At 44.3% G+C, this 9733-nt stretch overlaps 1 long non-coding RNA gene across 3 annotated transcripts in view; it reads left to right on the top strand.

The window, feature by feature from the left end:
• The first annotated feature begins 1812 nt into the window (after positions 1-1812).
• The window catches only part of LOC128343490 (uncharacterized), a 57092-nt gene continuing 49171 nt past the window's right edge, over positions 1813-9733 (top strand). For all 3 annotated transcript variants that reach the window (XR_008315562.1, XR_008315564.1, XR_008315563.1), the window contains exons 1-3: positions 1813-1923; positions 2436-2541; positions 5643-5701. This is a non-coding gene — a long non-coding RNA (uncharacterized LOC128343490). The remainder of the gene's footprint in view (positions 1924-2435; positions 2542-5642; positions 5702-9733) is intronic.

Here is a 9733-nt window from a genome sequence, read left to right as displayed (position 1 = left end):
GGCACTTTTCCCCAGGGCTGCTGCTTTGAACTTTTAAGCAGCTCTGGTGTTGTTGAGAACCAGTGGCAAATGAGGGAAACTGTGGCAGCACTGCTTGTGCAACAGCAGTTGCTACAAGTTCACAGAAGCTGCCCTGGGGCCAGGGGCAGAGCTACTATTGGGCAAACAGGTTCAAAGAACCCGGGCCGTGCCCAATCAAGGGCCGCGCCCCATGGCCCCGACACGCCTCCCACATCTGACATCAGATGAGGGGGTGCTGGTTTCGCTCCTGAGTGGGGGCCGTGCAGCCCCCATTTGGGAGTTAAATGGCCGCTGCATTTGTGGCGCGGTCAGGAGTGGCTCTTCCCTGCCTTTAAGGCAGGGAAGAGCCTCTTCTGCTTGCACTGTGAATGCAGCGCCAGCCTAAGTAGCTCCTGAAGGGGCTGCGCAGCCCCTTCAGGAGTTAAATGGCCGGTGCTGTGTTCATGGCTCAGCCAGGAACGGCTCTTCCTGCCTAAAAGTCAAACACAGCACCAGCCTAGGCAGCTCCTGAAGGGGCCGCACATTTAGGGCTTTATAGGTTATAACCAGCACCTTGTATTTTGCCCGGAAACTTATTGGCAGCCAGTGTAGCTCTTTCAATACGTTAGTAATATGTTCTCTCCGAGATGAGGCAGAGACCAACCTGGCTGTCACATTCTGGACACGCGAGCCATTATTTTCCACTTTGAATTTCATTTCAACACCAGCATTCACTTTGATCAAACCAAATAGTAATATTCTGACTGAGTGGAAATTAGGGACAAAACTCTTCTTGACATAACTGGGGTCGGGGGGAGTGCCTTTTCAATGGTAGCTTGATTTATAGCTGCTTCCCTCACAAACACAAAGTAATCTTCTATAGACGTAACTAAGAGTTTATTCAGAAACAACTCCATTTTCTCCTCCTTTCCCTCCCTTTCCCTTTCTGACCCCACCCCCACACTCTCTACAGGATCCACACTAGGACAAACTTCTAAGCAACAACATATAAAAGATCCTGGATATAATACAACATAGCTCTCGTACATTTTGCAGCGGGGGAGGCACTGTTCCTGTTCAGCCTGGAAAAGCACCCCTTCCAGTGGCTGTTGCTGGTGTCTCCTGTGGGTGTGCATTTACTATTGTGAGCTCATTTCAGACAGGAGGAAACCATTGACTCATTGCTTTTGCTATATAAACCACTCTGAGAACTTTTGCTGACCATGTTAAGAGTCTAAAGTATATTTTATAAAAAAATTATAATAACTTGTCAAAATGCAGAAAGATATGAATCAGGTGAAGGGAACCGAGTAGAACTAGGGTTGCCAGGTGACTCACAACCCAGAGAAAGGGCATAGGCCTTTGAGAGGCTCACTCCATAGGCATTGCTGAAGTACATGCTGCACTTATCCCTCATCACTGCCCTGGGGCAGTTGAGGGGAAGTGAGGCCAACCGAGGAGACAGAAAAGCCTGGTTTGCTCCATTCAAGCCCTACGCCTGTGCAGAAGTGTGTCGCAAACAATGTGTGTGTCATCTGGAGATGAGACAAAACATCTCTTTGTTCGTGGTGCAGTTACAAACTCTGATAAAACCATTTAGGCTTTGGCCTGCCTCCTCTGATTTAGCTGGGGCATTAATGCGTTTCTAAAAACAATCCCTGTGGGATTTGCAGCTTGCCAGAGTCGTGCTCAGCCATGTTTTAAATATTAGTTGACATGCCTGGGGGGGATCAGTCTTTCCAAATAGCACGTGTGAAGAGGAATGCGCATCCTTGGACTGCAGCCACAGTCCCTGTAACTAGAGAATGCCCAGGAATCTTGGCGGTGGGTGAACAAAAAATGCCGGAGCCATCCACCTCCTGAGTTCAATGCCTCTCTACACACTTCTAATAGGATTCTTCTAGGCACTGCACCATGAAGATGGTAAGGCTAGATTTTTCTGTGCTTAAAAAGTTGATAAGACATTAAAAGCAGTGCTTCTTTGTATTCTTTTTGCCAGGATATTGTGGTGCTTAGCTGGGGTATTTCCTCCAGCACTTCAGGGGTTACCAGGGCTAACAGGACATTAATATATTAATCAGGAAACACTGAGAAGTTTTATTTTCAAATTATTTGATGAGGGAGAGAAGCTTGAGTGTTAATTCTTGACCACTGGGGCTCACAGTGGAACCGGAAGTTAAGCAGAGATGTATACCAGCTGAGTTTGGAGTTTTGAACCAAGCAATGTCTTCCATTTGCCACTGAGAGCAGATGCCAATAAGAGCACTGGTATCTAAGAGCACTACCAGAATAGCAGAATGACATGAATTAAAACAAAAACAGAAAGGACCCTGGAACAGCATTCTGAAGAGGAAGAGAAAAATCAGGGAAATGGGACTATAGATCTCAAATAATTCTCCATAGTTAGAGAATTAATAAACCTCCTCTGTCTCCAGTCAGCCTCAGATATCTGGGCACAGGGTCTCTAAAGGACAGGATGAACTGCAGACATGCTCACCCCACATACATCAAAACAGCTGAAAGGCTCCTGTTACACAGCTGGTAAGTAATATGACAAGGCTGAGAAGTTCATGGTGGGAGAGGGATAGGAGAAAAGAGCTTAAGGAAGCAGCACAGGAAAAGGACAAGAGTATACCAGCAACAAAACTTTGTTAATGTTGGGCTAACCTAATACTAGGGTAACCCAGCAACTATTAGAGGACAACATTTTTCTTCCCTCTCATTTATTGTATACTGATCTGAAATACATTTCAGGATCTAGGTGGTTTGGCTTGGCTGAAGTTTATCTTGCCTTGACATACCCAGAATTCATAATCCATATCTAATCATGTATGGTAGATAGATGGATATTTTATTATTTTCCTCCGATTCTTGATCACTTTTAAGAGACTACTGTCCAGTTCTTTACCCAATAGCCTTTTTAAAGTTCTGCCACTTTACTGGAGAGAAAAGAATAATATAGAAATATTAGAAAATAAAGAAATAAAAGGATAGAGAAGTTAAAAAAAATTAAATAGAAATAGATGGGTCTACCAGTGATTATTTAAATATGGGATGACTTGCATCATGGCAGGTGATCCAGTAGGTCCATTCCTATTCTTTAGTCCGTAAAGCCAAGGAGGTCATACTTGACATTCAAAACCTCTCATGCAAGTTAGGCATATTTCCCAACATATTCTTTATTACTTATGATGGGATGTCAGGATTTTGAAAAGTGAAAAAATGAGTTTGTAGGAATTCACTGATAGATAAGTTGTAAGGACAGGAAGCCAACTAATGGGAAATGCATGCACTCACCAGACATGGGAAGCCCACACAGCCACCTTTGGTTTCTGAACATTTAGCAGATACTGACTACACATTTTTAAACTCTCCCTTCACCTGTTGGATAAGGAAGTAGCAAACCTATCCCTGGCCAATGACCTGTAGTGTCCTGCATAAGCCAATGACAAAGCAGCTTCATGCTGGAGCAGGCTCATGAAGACCTCTACAGAGGCTCAGTGATGCCTGGACCCTACAGAATAGTCCCACTCCCCTCCTTGGTTACTACCTGGATGTTTTACAGACAGGGCTTTCCCCCAGAATCCACTCCTGATGGGAGTGTGCCAGTCCACTTATTTGCTGGATTTAACCTGACCTCCCTGCGGGCTATCAGGGACCAGGACAGACAGGGCTTTGTTTTTCTCCGAAGGGAGGCTGAGAATTCTGGCTTAGCCCGAGTTATGTCCGGAGTTAAAAAACCCTCTACTTCCAGCAGCTTTTGAAAAAGACTCCAGGGCTTCTGCTTTCTCTGAAGGTGTTAATAGAGGTGCTGGTGGCTATGCAAAGGAGATGCTGATGGCTATGTGAATGGTCCATCTAATCCCTCAAATTAAAATGCCTCGAATCTGCTGAGAAGCAGATTCACTCTTCAGATACCCCGAAACATAGAGCCATGTGTGAAAAACCTCCTGTTGGTGGCAGCTGGGACTTGCACAAGACCTATCCCCATGTCTTCCTTGTTTGATGTGCTGCTCTGGCTACTAGTGGCTAGAGTGCTGGACTAGGACCGGGGAGACCCGAGTCCAAATCCCCCTTCGGCCATGATACTTGCTGGGTGACTCTGGGCCAGTCACTTCTCTCTCAGCCTAACCTACTTCACAGGGTTGTTGTGAGGAGAAACTTAATTATGTAGTACACCGCTCTGGGCTCCTTGGAGGAAGAGCGGGATATAAAATATTAAAAAATAAAAATAAATAATAAATAATAATACCTGAAGTTCACACTGCTGCTACTTCTTACTGAGACAGTGAGTAGTTCTTAGCTCCCTGTTGATAATCTGGCTAAACACTCCCTTCTTTAATTTCAGATGCACAAGATTAAGTGTTTATATTGTGCAACTTGACATGTGTGCAGGGGCGTATCTAGGGTGGGGCAGGCAGGGCACATGCCCCAGGTGCCACTTGAAGGGGGTGCCATTTCTTAAAATTAAAAAAAAAAATTAAAATGGCCACCAAAAACAAAATGGCCACCACAGATGCTCAAATGGCCTCTGCGAGGCCCTAGGCCACGCCAGGCCTCATATGCCACCACACGTGCTCAAATGGTCCCTGCGATGCCCTCGGCCTCTCCAGGCCTCACAGAGGCCATTTGAGCATGCGTTGCAGCCTCCAAAATGGCCACCATGCCAATCTTTGCAGGCCCGAATAGGCCTGAAAATCAGTCCGGGACGAGCTGTGGCGGTGAATTAAGAGGCCAGCAGGGGGAGGGGGAATGGTGAGTTTGTCTTTGAATCAGTGTGAAATCCTTAGTATTAAGGCTCACTGGTAGTTTCAGAAAGACAGTTAAAATGAGAGAGAGAGAGAGAGAGCAAGAAATACTAGAATATATTCCAAGCAGTGACACAGTTTACTCTGCATATCCTTTAATTATTTTCAGAGTATCTGGGGAAAGTCAAATTCTCCATTTATTTTTAAAACTTATGTAATAGTGATGCTACAATTCATAGTAGAGAATTAGATAGGCACTTCTGTTTAGTTTTCCAAGTACACCTCCACATAGTATATTGGTATTTCATGAGCCCCAGCATACTGAAATTTGTCGTTTTCCAGCATATTTTGGTCTGGCTACGTCCACTGCTAAATAGTTTTTGAAATATTAAAAGATGAATGAGCTTGACTTGTATTTTTCAGCTGATATTATGATAAAATTATCTGAAAGATGAGTGTCAGATGTTTGGACAGGGGGCGCAATTTCAGTGCTTGCCCTAGGCGCTATTTTCCCTAGATACGCCTCTGTATGTGTGTCATTCACTGCTGTGACAGTCGGATACATATCTCTCTGCCACAGATCCTTCTTGCCACCATCTGTTGGTTAGGTCCCTTTGAGTTATTCCAGTTTGTTGATTTTCTTCCTATAGGTCATATCCATTTAGTGTTACAGAGCTACTCATGGTTGGCCTCATTTATTCACAAAGACTCTAAGCACTTTGATCTTCTTTATCACATTTGTATTCCAGTTGTCCTTAGTCCTCTTTCAGTTTATTCTGCCTGTTATGCACATGATGTGTATGTTCCTATATTATTCCTCCAACTTTATTTTGATTTTTGGATTATTTTGTTCCAAGAGTGGGGTGAAATACTCTTTTCATCTTTTCTTCATAGAATCGCCTAGATTCTCCAGTTCATAAGTCTGACTTTAAAGTGATGCTGGGCCTGTAAAAGTAAGTTACTTGATATGGATGGTGATATAGATTCCTGTTTATATACATGGAGGTTGTTCACATGACCAGCCCTACCCGGGTCATGAGTAGTTCACATGACCAGCCCTACCCGGATCATGAGTACTGCCAGGATTGCTCCTGATCCCAGCGCTTCTCCACCGGGTAGCCTGGGTTTGTAACCTGGGCTAAACGTGAGGTCGGAGGATGTGCGTGTGCATCCCCTACCTCACTGCCTGATCGTGTGGGTGTGCGGGCTGCTGGCAACTATTAAAATCATAGAGCCAGGGTGAAGGAGCAACTTGGCAGCAGGAACTTTGTTTTAGTTGTTTTTATCATGCTGTGAACCGCCCTGAGCCATTTTGGAAGGGCAGTATATAAATCTAATAAATAAATAAATAATAAAATAACTTTCACAATGCACAGCACTGCTCATGTGGTGCATTGTGGGATTTCTGGCAGCCGGGCTTCCTTCTTCCCGCTCACTGTGCTGCTCGCTGCTGTGCCACTTGCCTGGGCACATGGGCAGCAGAGCCTCTGATCATGTGGGGAGAAGGCAGGTAGGCTTCTGCCTGCACACCAGTCACCACCACCCCAGCTCCGGCTCGGGTGGCCGTATGAATGACCTTTTGGAGTATTAGTATACCAGTTATACACACAAGGGCCAGGGACTCAAATTTAAAATGTGGTGCATGTTATATGTAGCACCGCAAGGTTAATATTCTTTATATGCTCAGCATAATTTTGAATGACTACCATAGTGAGTGTAGGATAGATTGTGCATAGTGCACTCATAATTAAGTTTTAGAATGCAAAAGTCACTGTCATATTTTAGAGACCCTATGAACCAAGATGCTCATAGTGTTATGCACACTCTCAATTTCCCCAAGCAGTAAGAAGTTCCAGGGATGCAACACTTTTCAAATTCTGGCTTCTTTTGGAGGAGGAAGTTGGGGGGGGGGTTGGTCATATTTGGTTTGTTTATTGTAGGAGAGCACTGTTACAAGTATCAACGGGTTACATCTGATCCCCAGAGGGTAAACTCTGTACTCTAAAGTAGTTCAGCTTTCTGCCCTCTTCTGGTCCAGTCTCAGTCCCACTGACTCCACCCAGGGTGCAGATAGAGGGAAAGAAGCTTGAGGAGTAACTCCTCACTTAAAATATTCAGGGTGGAGAGGAGTTATGGGTTACTAGGTTTGATGGGGGGAGTCCAGTAAAATAAGGGGAGAATTCCTTCAGTGCTTAGCAGGGGATCTGTGCCCTGATTCAGCCTGCATCTCTCTCTGTTTTACTCAGAAACTACTAGGAGAACCACTTGTCTTTTTGTTCTCTTTTTCCATTCACACATGAGCCCTTCCTATCAGGTGGAGGTACATACCTTTTTACAAGACTCTTAGGGCTTTCCCCATTCTGGATACTTCAGAGCTATTAATGCCTCATTCATCTAGGCATTTCCCGGACTATGAGATTTACACCAGTTAAAGTGTTGCAAAGTGTGACAGTATAAGGCAGCAGATTGAAACTGTGAGGGAGTATTCATTGCCGCCGCCTCCTCCCCCATTTCAGGCCAATAGGGTCACGGAGGTAGCAGGGAACCGCTGACGTGACAAACTCTTTTTTTTAAAAAGTCGGTGCCTTTGCGCAAAGCCACCAGCAGGGGAAAGCGCAACTCAATCTGCTCTGCTTTGCACTAGCAAAGCTAAGGCCAAAGACAGAAATGAAATATATTTTTTAAAAAGGCATATTAAATTGCAGAGACCAATGTGACCAAAAACTAGGGCCGAAAGCGGAAATGAAAGCGAGAGAGGATTGTGCCCTTACAAAAGAAACGGAACAATGATTTTTTAAAAAATAAATAAGTGTGGCCTTATATATCAACAGATCCTTGATCTTCTGAATGAGCCAGCCAATCCTCCAGTATGGACAGAAGTCTAGGATGTGGCAACATAATAGGCTTGTACAATTTGTTTGTATGACTCTATTTTCATCACATAATGAGAAGCTGGAAGGCAGCAGTGCAATGTCTTCCCCATGCACTTTTAAACGGAAGTGAATCCCCTCCATGATGGACTTTCTAGAGTCATTCCCTACATAGGTTTTTAGCTGACTAGCAGACGGAAAGGCATCCCATGTCACTCATTTCTAAGGTATATAGTGTTTATGACTAGGCCTGTTGAGAAGCAACTTGCCACTCATGTTGAAGGTGTATCCACTTGTTACTTCATAAGGAAATCTTAATGGGAGCAATTCTTGCACGAGAGACTAAAACTCACATAACTCTTTTCTGTCAACACTGTTTCAAGAGTAGAGCTGCTCTGAGGACGGTTTTGGGTGTAGTACATGAACTGCATCTATTTTTAAACCTTCACCCAGTAATGTTCCTTTATGGACATTATGGACCCATGTTTTTCCTGAGCTCAGTTACCTTCGCATCAGCACTTACCAGCTGGCCGACAGGCTGAGTACAGAAATAGGGTGTTGATGCCGAGTGACTCCTGTCCTCCATGTATGGCAATGAAATTTATTTTCCATCCTGCTCTTATTAATGTTCCACTTTATCCTGATAATCCAGTCGCAAACTCTTCCACCCAAAGGTGCAGCAACCACCAGCTATTCAATCCAGTGACTTTCATGTTCAACAATTCTTCACAATATGAAGGAAATGGGTGTGTTTTTTTTCACCATTTCAGATAATCAGAAATAAAGCCTTCAAACAGAATCACATGCCAAGGAGCTAAAGAGATTAAAATTCTCAGAGGAGCACTCAATATCATATACCTACCATTTCATCATGCCAGATGACTGTTGTAATACGATTCAATACTGATAGGATCTCATTAGCTCAAAGCATGTTTCCTAAAATTTTATTAGTGTCATCACTGTTCAACTAATTAAACTATTTCCTTCTTGGAGAGAAGAATTTCTTACACATCCATAGCAACAAACTGGAACAACCATTCTTCTTTTGTGGATTTAACACCAAGAATTTGGTTGGTGTTGTTTGGTTATCTTTAATCCTCACAAAAAACCTGTGAGATAGATTAGAATAAGAGAGAACAACTGATCCCAGGTCACCCAGCAAGCTTCATGGCTGAACAGTGATTTTTAAGCCCCCTCTTGCCAGTGTGTCCAACACACTAACCACCACACCGGGATCATCAGCCACTGCTATATAATGGACACCATACAGAACCCTTTCAGTGCACTGTAGTATGGGATGATCCAATCCGCATTGCAGGTGAGCATCTAAAGAAGATGCTATCTGACTGCATCACTATCTGACTTGAATGGGATATTATCTTTGCAAGAAAACTTAGCTGAACTTGCACATGTTGAATTGACTGCCTAAATAATTCAGCATTCATATATTAAGGTCATTCACACAACCTATGCTTACCCAGCTGGTGGGGGAAGGCAAGAGCCGTCCTGCCTTCACCCCACACAATTCAAGCTGCTCTCGGACTTGACAACACCATACACTCACACAACTGGTGTGCAGTGGCTCTGAGAGTGGCACAGGAGCAGGAGGAAAGCAGGTTGTGGCCTCCTGCATCCCACAATGCACCACACAACAAGTTGTGCACCACACAAGAAGTGTGGTGCATTGGGGAATTCCCCTGCAATCTGGGCACTCTAGGCTCCCTTCAGCCCAAGCAGACATAAAACCAGGAACCCAGGGAGAAGGGCACGCTCATGCCCTTTTACCCCGGTAAAAGCTGGGGGAGGAACCCTGGGCTACCCAGTGGGGCAGTGCTGGGATCAGCCTCAATCCCAGTGCTTCACATTATAGGTAACCAGGTCACATAACCTGGGAGGGCTGCTTGTGTTCTTATTGTCATACAACCCCTACTGAGCTTGGTGAACTCTTCTAATTTCTCTAAAAATGGGTTCCAAGTGACCTAGAAATGTGTTGAACTATACTTATAAACCATTAGCTTATGCTAACTCAACCAACTTTTGTTGAAAGAGTTAATCTGGGCTGGAAAACCATCAGTCCCATTTTTGCCTCATCACAGGCTAATGGGCACTCTGGAC

The sequence above is a fragment of the Hemicordylus capensis genome, chromosome 2 (assembly GCF_027244095.1).
Source record: "Hemicordylus capensis ecotype Gifberg chromosome 2, rHemCap1.1.pri, whole genome shotgun sequence".
Taxonomy (NCBI): domain Eukaryota; kingdom Metazoa; phylum Chordata; class Lepidosauria; order Squamata; family Cordylidae; genus Hemicordylus; species Hemicordylus capensis.
The sequence above is the reverse complement of the archived record's forward strand: the minus strand, read 5'-3'. Positions and strand labels throughout refer to the sequence as shown.